The 18,421-nt window shown below is 36.9% G+C and overlaps 1 protein-coding gene across 8 annotated transcripts in view; it reads right to left on the reverse strand.

The window, feature by feature from the left end:
* The window catches only part of MICU1 (mitochondrial calcium uptake 1), a 254,880-nt gene that overhangs the window by 180,217 nt on the left and 56,242 nt on the right, over positions 1-18,421 (reverse strand). The gene's annotated exons all lie outside the window — the stretch shown is intronic.

The raw sequence follows: 18,421 nt of genomic DNA on the forward strand, positions 1-18,421 counted from the left end.
AAAAATAAATTTGCATTAATCCAGAAATAAATATTTTCAGGTACAGTTTCGCGGGAGCAATAGTAATGAAATTTGCGAAAAGTTCTACAGGAAGAGGTTCCTTAAAAAGTTAAAAATAGAGGGGCGCCTGGGTGGCGCAGTCGGTTAAGCGTCCGACTTCAGCCAGGTCACGATCTCGCGGTCCGTGAGTTCGAGCCCCGCGTCAGGCTCTGGGCTGATGGCTCAGAGCCTGGAGCCTGTTTCCGATTCTGTGTCTCCCTCTCTCTCTGCCCCTCCCCCGTTCATGCTCTGTCTCTCTCTGTCCCCAAAATAAATAAACGTTGAAAAAAAAAAAAAAGTTAAAAATAGAACTATCGTATGATCCAGGAATTCCACTTCTGGCTCTATATCCCAAAGAACTGAAAGCAAAGTCATGAAGAGATTTTTGCACATTCATGTGAACAGCAGCATTATTCACAACAGCTAAAATGTTTGAAGCAACTGGGATCTCCATTAACAGGTGGGTGGATAAAGATAATGTGGTATATACATGCAAAGAATAATATTCAGCTTTAAAATGACGGGGATGATACCAAAAGCATAGGCAACAAAAAGCCAAGAGACAAGCAGGATTATGTGAAACTACAAAGCTTCACTACAGTGAAAGAAACAATCAACAAAATGAAAAGACAACCTATCGTACGGGAGAAAATACTTGCAAACCATGTATTTAATAAAGGGCTAATATTCAAAACATAGAGAACGCTTATAATAGCCAAAAAAAAAAAAAAACCAAAAAAAAAAACCCCAAATAACCTGATTAAAAAATGGACAAAGGAAGTGAAGAGACATTTCTCAAAAGAAGATACATAAATGGCCAACTATACATGAAAAATGTACTCAACATCAATAATCATCAGGGAAATGCAAATTAAAACTGCAATGAGATATCACTTCACACCTGGTAGGATGGCTTTGGTAAAAAAAAAAAAAAAAAAAAAAAAAGATAACAAGTGTAGGTGAGGATGTGGAGAAAAGGGATCCCTGGTACATTTTTGGTCAGAATGTAAATTCATACAGCCACTATGGAAAACGGAATGGAAGATCCTGAAAAAAACAAACAATAGAACTGCCAAATGATTCAGGAATCCCACTTTGGGTATATATCCAAAGGAAATGAAATCAGGATCTCAGATATCTATATTCCCACCTTCACTGAAGCATTATTCAGAGTAGCCAAGGCATGGGAAGCAACCTAAATGCCTCTCAATCAACAAATATATAAAATGTGGGGGCACCTGGCTGGCTCAGTTGGTGGAACGTGTGACTCTTGATCTCTGGGTTATGAGTTTGAGCCCCACACTGGGTATAGAGATTACTTTTAAACATCTTAAAAAAAAACACCCACAAATAAATAAAATGTGGTATGTGTGTACTCCCCACCCACAGGAATACTATTCAGCATCAAAAAGGGAAGGAAATCCTGCCATTTCTGGCAACACAGATGAACCTAGAGAGCATTATGCTAAGCGAACTAAGCCAAACACAGAAGAACAAGTACTATATTATACCACTTACATTATGAATATAAAAGAGTCAAACTCATAAAGGCAGAGAGTGGAATGGTGCTTTCCAGGGGCTGGGGGAGGAGGAAATGGGGACATATTAGTCAAAGGGTGCAAATATTTAGTTACACAAAGTAAGTAAGTCTTAGAGATCCACTGCACAGCATAGTGCCTACAGTTAACAAAACTCTATTGTATACTTAGACATTTGCTAAGAAGGTAGATCTAATGTTAAGTGTTTTCTCACTAAAGCAACCTATAATAATAACAAATTAGAAGGTTAGAGAAAACTTCTAAAGGTGATGGACTGGCTTATGGCATACACTAATGATGGTTCACCGGTATATACTTCTCTCCAACTCCTCAAGTTGTAGGCATTAGTTATGTACAACTTTTTGTATGTCAAAAAAATTTAAGTAACTCAGAAAAAAAACTAAAAAGGAAAGGATATCATATTGCATGCCACAACATGGTTGAACCTTAAGGACATTACACTAAGTGAAATGAGCCAAAAAGACAAATACTGTATTATGACCTTACTTATATGAGGCATCTAACAGAGTCTATTTCATAGAGACAGAAAATAGAATGATGTAACCGGGGGCTGCAGGGAGGGTAGAACAGAGGTATTTAATGGGTAATGAATTTTAGTTTTGCAAGATGAAAAAGTTATAAAGATCTCTTTAACAACAGTGTAAATATACTTAACACTACTTAGCTGTATACTTAAAAATGGTTGGGATGATAAATTTTGTTATTTTTTTAACCAAAAAAAAAAAAAATGAATTGGAAGAATAAATGTGAGACCAAAGGAATCAAAAATTGATACTGAAGTTAAAACATGTATATAACAAAATTCTACAGGAAGACAAAAACTTAATGGGCTTACCAAGTTAATTCAATTATCAGTAGCAAGAAAAAACCTGAATGTACAGGAGAAGCCCCTCTAGCTAGAGTTTGAAACTGACAATCTAGTCTATAAAGATTTTTCCTAACTTCTTCATCCAAGAGAATGATTCTATTCTTTCAAACTGCTACATGATTTGGTAACTGAACCATATCATAATTTATGTTACTTTTGTATTCCCAGAATCTATCTTGCTCTTTAACTATTAGGGGGACTCAAATGACTTCGTCATTTTTATAAACCAAAAACTGTCAAATATCAGCACTGTCATATGGTTCAACATAATAGGTAAGAACATTAAGAGACTGGTTGTTCAGAAAAAGGAAGGAAGTAATAAAGATTAGAGTAGATATATACAAAATAGAAACTAAAAAAACAACAGATCAATAAAACCAGAAGCTGGTTCTTTGAGAAGATCAATAGAATTGATAAACCTTTAGCCAGATTTATTGAGAGAAAAGAGAGAAGGTGAGAGAGAGAGGGAGAAAGAGAGAGGGAAAGAGAGGACTCAAACACATTCAGAAATGAATGAGGAGAAACAATGACTGACACCACATATATACAAAGGATTATAGGAAAAGATTATGAAAAATTATGTGCCAACGGAGGCACCTGAGTGGCTCAGTTAGCTAAACGTCTCACTCTCACTCATGTCATGATCTCATGATTCTTGAGTTCAAGCCCTGTGTCAGGCTCTACATTGACAGTGTGGAGCCTGGTTGGGATTCTCTCTCTCCCTCTCTCTCTGTCCCTCCCCTACTTGTGTGCTCTCTCTCTCTCTCTCTGTCTCTCTCAAAATAAATAAATAAACTTAAAAAAAATTATGTGCCAACAAATTAAGACAACCTAGGAGAAATGGATAGATTCCTAGAAAACATATAACCTCCCAAAACTTCATCAGGAAGAACCAGAAATTTGAACAGACCAATTACCAGCAATGAAATTAAATATTAAATAGGCAATCAAAAACTCCCAACCAACCAAAGTCCAAGAGCAGATGGCTTCACTGGTGAATTCTACTAAACATTTAAAGAAGAGTTAATGCCTGTTCTTCTCAAAATATTCCAAAAGATAGAAAAGCAAAGCTTCCAAATATATTCTATGAGGCCAGCATTACCATGATACCAAAACCAGATAAAAACACTACAAAAAAAAGAGAACTACAGGCCATTATCTATGATGAACATAGATGCAAAAATCCTCAACAAAATATTACCAAATTGAATCCAACAATACATTAAAAATATCATTCATCACAATCAAGTGGGAGTTATTCCTGGTATGCAAGGATGGTTCAGTATTCACAAATCAATCAATGTGATACATCACATCGACAAGAGACAGGATAAAAACCATATGATCATTTCAATAGATGCAAAAAAAGCATGTGACAAAGTATAACATCAATTCATGATAAAGCACTCAAGAAAGTATGCTTAGAGGGAACATATCTCAACATAATAAAGACCATATACAAAAACCACAGCTACCATCATACTCAATAGTAAAAAACTGAGAGCTTTTCCCCTAAGATTAGGAGCAAGACAAGGATTCCACTCTCCCCACTTTTATTAAATGTAGTACTAGAAATCCTAGCCACAGCAATCACACAAATAAAAGAGATAAAAGGAATCCAAACTGGTAATGAAGTAAAACTTTCATTATTTGCAGATAACAATATACAATATATAGAAAACTCTGAAGATTCCACACACACATACACACAAAAAAAACTAGAGCTGACAAATGAATTCAGTAAGGTTGAAAGATATAAAATCAATATACAGAAACCTGTTGCATTCTCATACAGAATATACTAATACAATATTCTCATACAGTACATTCTCATACAATATACAGAAACCTGTTGCATACACTCATAATAAGGTAGCAGAAAAAGAAATTAAGAAAACAATCCCATTTACCATTGCACCAAAAATAATAGAATACCTAGGAATAAACTTAACCAAGGAGATGAAAAACCTGTACTCTTCAAACTATAAAACACAGATAAAAGAAACTGAAGATGAAACAAATGGAAAGATATTCCATTTTCATGAATGGGGAGAACAAATATTGTTAAAACATCCATACTATCCAAAATTAACTACAGATTTAATGCAATCCCTATCAAAATACCAACAGTAGTTTTCACAGAATTTGAACAAATGGTTCTAAAATCTGTGTGGAACTACGAAACACCCAAAATAGCCAAATCAATCTTGAAAAAGAAGAACAAAATTGGAGGTATCACAATCTCAGATTTCAAGATAAACTACAAAGCTGTAGTATTCAAAACAGCATGGTCCTGGTACAAAAAGAGACACAGAGATCAACAGAACAGAGAGTCCAGAAATAAACCCATGATTATATGGTCAATTAATTTACAACTAAAGAGGCAAGAATATGCAATCGAAGAAAGACAGTCTCTTCAAAAAATGGTGTTGGGAAAACTAGACAGTTGCATGCAAAAGAATGAAAGTAACACACTTACACTACACATAAAAAATAAACTCAAAATAGGTTAAAGACCTAAATGTGAGGCATGATACCATAAAAATCCTAGAAGAGAACACAAGCAATAATTTCTCTGACATTAGCTATAGAGATATTTTTCTAGGTATGTCTCCTAAGGCAAGGCAAATAAAAACAAACAAGCAAACAAAAAAATTAAACAAACAAAAACAACTACTGGTACTATACCGAAATAAAAAGCTTCTGCACAGCAATGGAAACAATCAACAAAAACAAAAAGACAATCTACTCAATGGGAGAAAATATTTGCAAATGATGCATCTGCTAAGGGGTTAGTGTCCAAAATATACAAAGAACTTCTACAACTCAACACCAAAAAAAAAAAGAAATAATCTAATAAAAAATGGGCAGAAGACATGAACATTTCTAGAAAGAAGACATGACATAAAGATAACCAACAGTCACATGAAAAGATGCTCAACATCACTTATCATTAGAGAAATATAAGTCAAAAGCACAATGAGATATCACCTCACACTTGTAAGAATGGTTAAAATCAAAAACACAAAATAAACAATGTGTGGAGAATAAGAAACCCTTGTGTACTGTTGGGGATGCAAACTGGTGCAGTCACTGCGGAAAATAGCATGGAGTTCCTCAAAAAGTTAAAAATAACATTACCCTACAATCCAGTAATTTCACTATTGAGTATTTACTCAAAGAATATGAAAAATTAATTCAAAACAATAGATGTACCCCTGTGTTTATTGAAGCATTACTTGCAACAGCCAAAATTTGGAAGCAACCCAAGTGTTCATCAATAGATGAATGGATAAGGAAGATGTGGTATATATAGACAAGGGAATATTCCTCAGCAATACAAAAGAATAAAATCTTGCCATTTGCAACAATGTGAATGAATCTAGAGGGTATAGAGGGCATGATGCTAAGTGAAATAAGTCAGTCAGAGAAAGACAAATACCATATGATCTCACTCATATGTGGAATTTAAGAAATAAAACAAGTGAACACAGGAAAAAGACAAACAACAACAATAACAACAAAACAGACTCTTAAATATAGAGAACTGGTGGTTGCCAGAACTGGGGGGATGGATAAAATAGGTAAAGAGGATTAAGAGTACATTTATCATGATGAGCAATGAATAATACATAGAATTGTTGAATCACTATACTGTACACATGAAAGTAATATAACACTGTACATTAATTATACTGGAATAATAAATAAGTAATAGGGTGCCTGGGTGGCTCAGTCAGTTGAGTGTCTGACACCTGATTTCAGCTCAGGTCATGATCTCAGGGTCATGGGATCAAGCCCCACATTGGGCTCCACACTGAGCATGGAGCCTGCTTAAGAATCTCTCTCTCTCTCTCTCTCTCTCTCTCTCTCTCTCTCTCTCTCTCTCTGTCTCTCCCTCTCTCTCTCTCTCTCTCTCTCTGCCCCCCCATTCCTCTTCCCTGCTCATGCTCTCTCTAATATAAAATAAAATAAATTTAAAATATTATACTGGAATACTAAATAACAATAAAAACTTTAAAAAACAAAAAGAAGAGACTGGACACTATTTTTTTTTTTTAAGAGAAAGTTTGTTTTTTTTTAAGTTTATTTATTTTGAGAGAGACAGCATGTGTGTGAGCAGGGGAGGGGCAGAGAGAGGGAGAGAGAGGATCCAAGCAGGCTCTGTGCTGATAGCAAGGCTCAATCCCACCAAATGTGAGATCATAACCTGAGCCAAAATCAAGAGTTGGTCATTTAACTGACCGAGCAACCCAAGAAAATTAAAAAAAAAAATTTTTTAATGTTTGTTTTTTGAGAGAGAGAGAGAGAGAGAGACAGAAGGCTCAGAGGGTTAGCAGGTGAGGGGAAGAGAAAGTGGGAGACACAAAATCTGAAGGAGGCTCCAGTCTCTGAGCTGTCAGTGCAGAGCCCAGTGCGGAGCTAGACCCCATGGACCGCAAGATCATGACCTGAGCTGAAGTTGGATGCTTAACTGACTCAGCCACCCAGGCTCCCCGAAAGTTTTTTTTTTTTAACTTTTATTTATTTATTGTTGGGGGGGGGGGAAGAGAGAGGGAAGAAGGGACAGAGGGCAGGGGAGAGGGAGAGACAGAATCCCAAGCTGGCTCTGCACTGTCAACGCAGAGCCCAATGTGGGTCTCAATCTCATGAACCATGAGATCATGACCTGAGCCAAAATCAAGAGTTGGATGCTTAACTGACTGAGCCACCCAGGCGCCCCCACTATTCTTTTATTTTAATTATCCAGAGTTCCCAACCCAGTGCCTCACACAGAGAAAGCATGCAATGTGCTTTCTAACACAAAAGGAACAAAAATGGAAGTCCTCATCTATGTTGACCAGAAAAAGGATTGGAAAAATATACACTGGGATTAAAATACTGCAATATGAGAAATTTCTTAATGTAATCATTTCACATGACTATTTAGAGAAGACTTAAACAAACAGTTCTTTTTTTTTTTTTTTTCAACGTTTATTTATTTTTGGGACAGAGAGACAGAGCATGAATGGGGGAGGGGCAGAGAGAGAGGGAGACACAGAATCGGAAACAGGCTCCAGGCTCCGAGCCATCAGCCCAGAGCCCGACGCGGGGCTCGAACTCACGGACCGCGAGATCGTGACCTGGCTGAAGTCGGACGCTTAACCGACTGCGCCACCCAGGCGCCCCTAAACAAACAGTTCTTATTTCATTTACTTGCAAATAATATTTTATACATGTTAACAAAGTCAAAGAAATATCTGAATTTGTAAGAGAGAAAAATAATTGAATGTTTTAAAGGCTAAATCCTAAAAATAAATTTAAAAAATTTTTGTAATGTTTATTCACTTTTTGAGAGACACAGAGAGAGCACAAGCAGGGGAGGGGCAGAGAGAGAGGGAGACACAGAATCCAAAGCAGGATCCAGGCTCTGAGCTGACAGAGCCTGTCACAAGGCTCCAACTCATGAACCGTGAGATAATGACCTGAGCTGATGTTGAACAATTAACCAACTAAGCCACCTAGGTGCCCCCCAAATAAACACATTTTTAAAAATCAACAAGAAACTAATACACTACAGGCTTTTTTCCCAACCTGGTTCAAAAGCAATCTTTTGACCATAGCTTGAATTTCCTTTCAACTTTGGCCGAGTGTTCAAGGTTGGATCATTTCCCTGTTTTATTTCCCTCTGACAAGTTTGTGGAGCCAAATGATGATGGGCTGGTAAAGTGAAGACCCAAGGAATTTATGGGTAAAGAAAAGAGGCAGCATTCATTCATTTCATCATTCAAATGCTGTAGGAACTACAGCTGAGATAAATATAAATAAGACTATCTCTGTCCTCAAGAAAGTCAAGGTGAATTGGGAAAACAGATAAATCAACTGATAAAAGAAAACATAAGGACATAGAGTAGGGTCAGGAAAAGCCCTGTAAAGGGTGACTCATAACCTGACTTCTCCAAAACCCAAAGTTCTAAAAAAGAAAATCTACAGACATTCAGTATCGTCTGGTATAACAGAAACTAGCCTAACCACGCTGCTTCTTTCAGTTCAATTAACTAAACAGAATTCATAATTTCTTCTGAAAAACTCACACACTGATATCCCTGATACTCTGAATGCTGCTCATATGTAGTAGGCAGGTTACACCCCATTATATCCCTGCATCTTTTACCACCTTTGGAGCAGTTCACTTCCAAGAATCACTTTGATTTTTTTCCTATTTTATTCTTGATAGTTGAAGCCATCATGATAATAATATAATACAGTGATTAAACATTATAGAACTGGTAAAATATAATGATATACACAGATAAATGTGCCTTCCCACAGTGGGGAATAATACAGAAAATTCAACAAAATATATAAAACATATTCAGATAATGAACGACAGTAACTCTCTGAAAAAAGTTAGGCCTATAATTGTTCTTAAGTTTCTTTTGGAGACATTTTATTTTCCAGATCAGGAGCAGGCTTCCAAGCAAAACAGAGTGACTATGCTAAGTTGAGAAGACAGAGGTCACAATTTGGAGAGGCTGAGGTGGCTGGAATTGGTGGGGAAGAGGACCAGAGAGGAGGAAGTCACACAAAGAAAAAAGTTCCACGAACCCAATGGGGTCTCCCTTAAGTTACTATTAAGCAGTGTATTCTTAGGATTAAAGCATCCAAAATTAGGCAAAGAACAATTATCAAAGAGCTGTAGGTCAAATATATTTCCAGGACTCACAAGTGGGAAACGCTCAAGCTGTGACAAAACACTGAACACCAAGGCATTCAGTAAACACAACAGACGGGTCATATCTTATTAGTAGGGCTAAATTAGCTCTAGAGAAAAAGATACTGTAAACTATGTTGGGATTAAAGAAAAAAAGCTTAAACACGAGCTTTAGATGATAAAACAGGTTCTTCAATAAATTAACTGCCTGCCAATACAAAAATCAATATACTTTTAAAGGAAAACAACAAAATCCAGGCATGCAAAAGTGTTAACATACACAATGAAAAATATCTAATAAAGTAATTATTAGCTGTCAGCAAGATAGCAGAATAGGTCCCAGCCTTTGTCTCCCACAGAAAAAATGATTTAACAATGATGTACAGATCAAAATATCTTTATGAAATTCCCCAAATCCAGTTAAGAAGTTGCAGTACACCAGGGAAGCACAATGCCAAAACCAGACACATTGAAATGGATAAAAGGAGCTACTTCACTTTACCCATGTCAGTCCCTCCCACAAGCAGGCACAGCTTAGCACCAGGAGAGAATGCCCCAGCTAGCAATTGCTCCTATAGGGAGGAATGAGAATGGAAGGGTGTTCACCATTCTCGCTATTCAGAGGGCTTTCAAGGGATTGGTTTCTGTTCACCTCATTTGGACTCCTGACAGAAGGTGGCATGGTTTGCATGCCAGGGAGTCGAAAGAAAAGAGAAGCGGGAGGTGGTTTGGCGAGCTGGCACAGCTTGGCACAACTAGGAAAAGGTACAGAATGAGTCTTCTCCCTCATGAGGGAAGAAGTGGAAGGAGTGTCTAGTGTTCTAGTTTTTCAGAAGGCTGCCTGAAAAGACTAGTTGGCATGTGCCTCACCTGACTTGGGGTGATAACTGGGAGCTGGAATACTTTGGATACTTGGTGGCTGATTAGAAGAGACAGGTGGCTTGCTGCTATACACAGAGAACTTGCAGTACTACAGACAAACACCAGAGGGAACAAAAGATTACAAGCTCTTGAAAAAAACTGGCAAGCCTCTGCAATTGAAAATTTGCCCACACAGATCCAGAGAATCTGTCACTTCTTCCAAAACAGACTCAGAGACAACGGGATCTATAATTAGGCTGATTGCTGAGGGCCTTCTTCTGTATGAAGTCAGTCTATAAAGACTCATATGTCCTTGATTCTTCAAAAATGTCTCATAAAGTTAGAAGACACATGAATAGAAATGTGGATCAAACAAAAGAGCAAAATAAATCTCCAGAAACCGATCCTAAAGAAACAGAAATATTTATTACTTGAAAAATAATTCAAAATACCTATCATAAAGATGCTCTATAAGCTCAAGAAAACACTGCATTAAAAAAACTACTATCAAGAGAGATTTAAAAAAAAAAAAAGGCAAACAAATTCTGGAGCTGATGAATACAATTACAGACCTGAAAAATTCACTTAGGGTGGTTCAAAAACAGACCTGATCAAGTGGAAGAAAGAATTGGTAAACTCGAAGCTAGATCATTTGATATTATCCAGTCAGAGGAACAAAACGCAAAAGTAAAAAGCCTAAGGGACTTATGGGATCGGGTCAAGAAAACCAATACATGCATGAAGGAGAAGGAAGAGGAAAAAGGGGGTAAAAAGTTTATTTAAAGAAAATATGGCCAAAAACTTCCCAAACTTGGGGACGTTAATGGACATCCAGACTGAAGAAGCTCAACAGACTTCCAAGATGGAACCCAAAGAAATCCACACTAAGACACATTATAATCAAATTGCCAAAGTCAAAGACAAAGGGACAGTTTTAAAGCAGCAGGAGAAAAGTGATTCATCATGTACAAAGGGACCCCATAAAACTCTAAGACCTTGCAGGCATAAAGAAACAGGGTGAGGGGCGCCTGGGTGGCTCAGTCAGTTGAGCATCCGACTTCAGCTCAGGTCATGATCTTGCAGTTTGTGAGTTCGAGCCCCGCATCAGGCTCTGTGCTGACAGCTTGGAGCCCAGAGCCTGCTTCGGATTCTGTGTCTCCCTCTCTCTCTGCCCCTCCCCGCTCGCACTCTGTCTCTCTCTCTCTCCTTCAAAAATAAATAAACATTAAAAAAAATAAAAAAAAATAAAAGAAATAGGGTGAGATACGGAAAGTGCTGAAAGAAAAAACTGCCAATGAAAGGTATTATATCTGGCAAAACTATTCTTTAGAATTCAAGGGGAAATAAAGATGTTCTCAGATAAACAATGCTGAAGGAGTTCACACCATTAAACCTGCATTACAAAAAAACGCCAAAGGGAGTCCTTTAAGTTGAAATAAACTACACTGCAACATGAAAGGATATGAAAATATAAAACTCACTGGAGAAGGCAAATACATAGAGAAATACAGAATACTGTTGTCTTATAAAGATGATGTGTAAATCTCTTTAAATTTTAAACTCAGAAGTTCAAAAATCAAATACAAAAAAAACATTTAACTATAAAAATGTTAATGGGCACACAACATGAGATGTAACTTGTGACATCAGTATCATAAAGAGTGAGAAGGAAAGGAATAAAAGTATAGAATATTTGTTTTTAACTGAAGTTAACTTCTGTGCTTTTTAAGGAATAATACATTTTGTTGGTTTACCCTTACTTTTATATTGGCCATCAACTAGAAGAGTCAGCAAGTTAGTAAGGTCTTTTCCACAGATCTTTGCAAGCTTTGTGGACTAATTTTTACAATCATGATTATAATTAGTTTTCTTTACCTTTATCTGAAAGCATATTTTGCATAAAAGTGCATTTTCAAAGCAGTTTTTTATTGAGATATAATTGATAACATTTTGTAAGTTTAAAGTGTACAATGTGTTGGGGTGCCTGGGGGGCTCAGTTGGTTAAGTGCCTGACTTTGGCTCAGGTCATGATCTTGCAGCTCATGAGTTTGAGCCCCGCGTGGGACTCTGTCTTCTCAGCGCAGAGCCCACTTCAGATACTCAGTTCCTCATCACTTCTCGGCCTTTTGGCTAAGATCAAGTGCAGATACTCTGTTCCTCTCTCTCTCTCCCTCCCATCCCAAAATAAACTTTAAAAAAATTATAAAAATAAAAATAAAGGTACAACGTGTTGATTTGATATACTTCTATATATCAATCTGATTGCCACCACTGCATTAGCTAAAATCTCCATTAAATCACATGGTTATCATTTTATTCTGGTGAGAACATTTAAGATCTATATAGTCTCTTAGCAATTTTCAAGTATATAATACTGTATTGTTAACTATAATCACAATGCTGTGCATTAGGTCCCAGAACATATTTATATTCTGACTGTAGTTTCTACTCTGACCAAAAACTCCCCAATTCCCCATCCACTCAGCCTCTGGTAATCACCGTTTTAATGTCTGTTTCTGGGAATTCAGGTTTTTGAGATTCCACATATAAGTGATACCACACAGTGTATGTCTTTCTTTGTCTGCTTATCTTCGTAGCAAAATGCCCTCAAGATCTATCAATGTAGAGACAAATGGCAAGATTTCCTTCCTTCCATTGGCTGCATGATATTCCCGTGCGTGTATGTGTGTACAGCACATCTTCAAGTATTTATCTGTTGAAGGACACTTAGGTTGTCTCTATATCTTGGATATTGTGAATAAAGCTGAATTAAACATGGGAGTGCAGAAATCACTTCAAGATCCTGTTCTCATTTCCTTGAAGTGTGAATGGTGGATCGTATGGTAGTTCTATATTTAATTTCCTGAAAACCCTCCAGTTTTCCACAGTAGTTGCATCAGTTTATATCCCCACCAATAGTGCACAAGGATTCCTTTTTCTACACATCCATACCAAAATTGTCATCCCTTACCATTTTGAGAATAACAATTCTAACAGGTATGAAGTGATATATTATTGTGGTTTTGATTTGCATTTACCTGACGATTAGTGATATTGAGCATCTTTTCATGTACCTGTTGGCCATTTGGATGTCTCTGGGAAAATGTCTATTCAGGTCTTCTGCTCATTTTCTAATCAGATCATCTGCTTTTTCCTATTGAGTTATATGAATCATTTATACATTTTGGATATTAACCTCTTAACTAACACATGGTATGCAAATATTTTCTGCCATTCCATAGGTTGCCTTTTCATTTTGTTAATTGTTTCCTATGCTGTGCACAAACTTTTTAAATTGATGCAGTCCCACTTGCTGATTTTGCTTTTGTTGCTTGTCCTTTGTTATCCAGAAAATAGTTTTAAGACCAATGTTAAAGAGCTTTTTCCCAGCATTGTTTATCTGAAGGAGTTTTCTTCCGGGTGTTTGCAGTTTTGGGTCTTCTGTTAAAGCATTTTTCTGTGAATTATTTTTTGTGAATGGGGTAAGATAGGGGTCCAATTTCATTCTTCTGCAGGTGGTTATCCAGTTTTCCCAAAACTATTTTTTGAAGAGACTCGTTTTCTCATTGAGTGTTCCTGGCTCCCAGTCAAATATTAATTAGCCACATTTGCAGGAGCTTATTTCTGGGATCTGTATTCTGTTCCATTCGTCTATGTGAATATTTATGCCATTACCACACTGTTTTCATTAATAGAGTTCTGTAGTTTGAAATCAGAAAGTGGGATTCCTCCAGCTTTGCTCCCTTTCTCAGGATTGCTTGGACTATTCATGGTCTTTTGTGTTGTGTACATATTTTATGATTTTCCCTCCATTTCTGTGAAAAATACATTGGAATTCTAGTAAGAATTGCAATGAATCTATAAATTACTTTGAGTAATATGGACATTTTAACAATATTAACTTTTCCATGAACACAGAATATCTTCCCCTTTATTTTGTGTCTTCTTCAGTTTCGTTCACCAGTGTTACAGTGTTCAATGTATATGTTGTTCATTTATTGGTTAAATTTATTATTAGGTATTTTATTCTTTTTGATGCAACTGTAAATGAAATTGTTTTCTCAATTTCTCTTCCTGACAGTTCACTATTAGTGTACAGAGGTGCAATAAATTTTTGTGTATTTAGTTTGTAACTCTGCTGTATTTATTAGTTTCAATAGTTTTTTGTTTTTTGTTGTTTTTTTTTGATGGAGTGTTTAGGGTATTCTGTATATATCATGTCACATGCAAATAGAAACAGTTTTACTTTGGGGTGCCAGGATGGCTCAGTCGGTTAAGCGTCCAACTTCAGCTGAGGTCATGACCTCACGGTTCATGAGTTTGAGCCCTGCATCGGGCTCTATGCTCACAGCTCAGAGCCTGAAGCCTGCTTCAGAGTCTGTGTCTCCCTCTCTCTCTGCCCCTCCCCTACTCATGCTCTATCTCTGTCTCTCAAAAATGAATAAATGTTAAAAGATATATAGAAAAAAAAGAAACAGTTTTTACATTTTCCTTTCTGATTTTGATGCCTTTTATTTTTTTATTATTAATAATTTATTTTTTAATTTATATCCAAGTTAATTAGCATATGGTGCAACAATGATTTCAGGAGTAGATTCCTTAATGCCCCTTACCCATTTAGCCCATCCCCCCTCCCACAACCCCTCCAGTAACCCTCTGTTTGTTCTCCATATTTGAGAGTCTCTTATGTTTTATCCCCCTCCCTGTTTTTATATTATTTTTGCTTCCCTTCCCTTATGTTCATCTGTTTTGTATCTTAAAGTCCTCATATGAGTGAAGTCATATGATATTTGTCTTTCTCTGACTAATTTCGCTTAGCATAATACCCTCTAGTTCCATCCATGTAGCTGCAAATGGCATGATTTCATTCTTTTTGATTGCCGAGTAATACTCCATTGTATATGTATATACCACATCTTCTTTATCCATTCATCCATTAATGGACATTTGGGCTCTTTTCATACTTTGGCTATTGTTGATAGTGCTGCTATAAACATTGGGGTGCAAGTGTCCCTTTGAAACAGTATCCATTGGATACTCTTTCCCGCTTTGTCAAAGATTAGTTGGCCATACGTTTGTGGGTCCATTTCTGGGTTCTCTATTCTGTTCCACTGATCTGAGTGTCTGTTTTTGTGCCAGTGCCATACTGTCTTGATAATTATAGCTTTGTAGTACAGCTTGAAGTCCAGATGCCTTTTATTTCTTTTTCTTGCCTAAGTGCTCTGGTTAGAGCTTCTAAAACTATGTTGAAAAAGAGTGGCAAGGGCGAGCATTCTTGTGTTGCTGTTCATCATAGATGAAAAACTTTCAGTTTTCTACCACTAAGTATGATACCACATTCGGGACTGTCATGTATAGCTTTTACTATATGGAAGCACATGCCATTTATGTATGTATGTATGTATGTATGTATGTATGTATGTATATGTATGTATTTATTTATTTAAATTTAGGAGAGCAAGAGTAGGGGAGAAGGGCAGAGGGACAGAAAAGGAAAGAGAGAGACAGACAGAGAAAAAAAGAGAAAGAGAATACCTCAGGCAGACTCCATGCTTAGTGCAGAGCCTGATGCAGAGCTCATGACCTGAGCTGAAATCAAGAGTTAGATACTCAACCGAGCCACCCAGGCAGTCCCTTGTCTGTCTGTCTGTCTGTCTATCTATTGAAGTACATTCCCTCTATCTATCTACCTACCTACCTACCTACATATCTATCTATTGAAGTACATTCCTTCCTACCTACCTACCTACATATCTATTGAAGTACATTCCTTCTATACCTCTATATATTTTGTTGGGAGTTTTTGTCATGAATGGATGTTGAATTTTTTGTCAAATGCTTTTTCTGCATCTTTTGATATGATAATATGATTCGATTCTTTATTTTGTTAATGTAGTATATCACATGGACTTATTTGTGGCTACTACATCACCTTTGTATCCCTGGAATAGGGATACCTGGGTGGCTCAGTCAATTGAGCATCTGACTCTTGATTTCAGCTCAGGTCATGATCCCAGTGTTGTGGAATTGAGCCTCATGTCAGGCTCCATGCTGAGCATGGAGTCTGCATGGGATTCTCCCTTCTCTCTCTCCGCCCCTCTCCCCTGTGCACTCTCTCTCTAAGATAAATGAATAAATAAACAAACAAGCAAACAAACCAATAAATAATTTAAGAAATGTACCCCTGGAATAAATCCCATTTGACTATGGAATACGTTTTTTTTTTTTAATGTTTATTCATTTTTGAGAAACAGAGACACAGCGAAAGTCGGGGAGGGGCAGAGAGACAGGGACACACAGAATCTGAAGCAGGGTCCAGGCTCTGAGCTGTCAGCACAGGGTCCAACATGGGGCTCAAACTCACGAACCGTAAGATCATGACCTGACCCAAAGTCGAACACTTTACCAACTGAGCCACTCAGGTGCCCCATACAATTCTTTTAATATATTATGAATTCAGTTTGCTAACATTTTTCAGATGTACTCATTGGGGATACTGGCCTGTAATTTTATTTTCTTGTGGTATCCTTGTCTGATTTTGGTATCAGGGTAATATTAGACTCAGAAAAGGAGTTTGGAGTGTTCACCCTTTTATTTTTTTTAAAAGAGTCTGAGAAGGATTCAACAGTGAAAACCTGAAAGCTTTCCTCTATGATAAAGAATAAGCTATTAGGGGCGTTTGGATGGCTCAGTCAGTTAAGCATCCAACTCTTGACCCAACTCACTGATGTGAGATCAAGCCCTGCATTGGGCTCCATCCACACCGGGCATGAACCTTGGTTAAGATTCTCTCTCTTTCTCTTTCTCTCCCTCTGTGCCACCCCATTCGTGTGTGTGTGTGTGTGTGTGTGTGTGTGTGTGTGTGTGTGTGCGCTCGCTCTCTCTCTCTCTCTCAAAAAAAAAAAAAAAGAGAGAGAGAAGCTATAAATGCCCACTCTTGCCATTGCATTCAACACAGCACTGGAAGTTCTAGCCATACAATTAGGCAAGGATTGAGACTGAAGAAGTAAGATGATCTTTCTTCACAGGTGACATGATACTATATATAGAAAACCCTTAAGATTTTATAAAAACTGATTACTAGTAAACAAATTCAGGAAAGTTGTAGTATAAAAAAAAAAAATATATATATATATATATATATATATATATATATATATATAAACAAACCTATTGCATTTCCATATACTACCAACAAACTATACAAAAAAAAAAAAAAAAAAAGGAATTAAGAAAACAATTCCATCAGAAAGCATAAAATACTTAGAAATAAAGGTGACCAGGCCGGGGCGGGGTGTGTGTGTGTGAAAGATTCATATACAGAAAAGTACAAAGGACTGCTGAAAGAAATTACAAAAGACATAAATAAATGGAAACACAACCCATGTACCCTTATCTTACACCATCCAGAAAAGTCAACTTGAAATGAATTAAAGAATTAAAAGTACACCCAGGGGCACCTGGGTGGCTCAGTCAGTTAAGCGCCCAACTTTGGCTCAGGTCATGACCTCAAGGCTTGTGGGTTCGGGCCCCACGTCGGGCTCTGTGCTGACAGCTCAGAGCCTGGAGCTTCTTCAGATTCTATGTCTTTCTCTCTCTGCCCCTCCCCCACTCACACTCTGTCTCTCTCAAAAATAAATAAACATTTAAAAAAAATTTTTTTTAAAAGTACACCCAAAACTATAAAATTCCCAGAAGAAAACATAGGGGAAAAACTCCATGACTTTTGGTCTTGGCAACTGAAGCTAAAATACACAAGTGGAACTAAATCACACTGAAAAGCTAATGACCAGCAATCAACAAAATGAAAAGGTAAACTACAAAACAGGAATAAATAGTTGTAAACCATGTATCTGATAGGAAGTTAATATCTAAAATATACAAGGAACTCCTACAACTCAATAGCAAAAAACAAACAACAAAAAAACCAAAACCAAATTATCTAATTAAAAAAATCGTAAGAGCACTTAAATAAACATTTCTCCAAAAAAAAACCAAAAAAACAAAAAAACAAAAAAACCCATAAAATGGCCAAGATGCTCACCATCATTCATCATCAGGGAAATGGAAATCAAAATCAAAGTAAGATATCACCTCATACTTGTTTTCACTGTTGAAAAAACAGGAAATAACAAGTGTTAAGCACGGATGTAGACAAACTGGAACTCCTGTGCACTGTTAGTGGGAAAGTAAATTGAAGCAGCTGGTATAGAAACAAATATAAAGATCCCTCAAAAATTTTTAAATAGAACTATTATGAGGTCTAGCAATTCCACTTCTGGGCACGAACCACAAAAAAGTAAAAGCAGGAACTTCAACAAATATGTATACAGCAGCATTATTCACAATATCCCAAAGGTAGCAGGAACTCAAATGTCCATCAACAGATGAACGGATAAA

The sequence above is a fragment of the Leopardus geoffroyi genome, chromosome D2 (genome assembly GCF_018350155.1).
Source record: "Leopardus geoffroyi isolate Oge1 chromosome D2, O.geoffroyi_Oge1_pat1.0, whole genome shotgun sequence".
NCBI classification, from domain to species: domain Eukaryota; kingdom Metazoa; phylum Chordata; class Mammalia; order Carnivora; family Felidae; genus Leopardus; species Leopardus geoffroyi.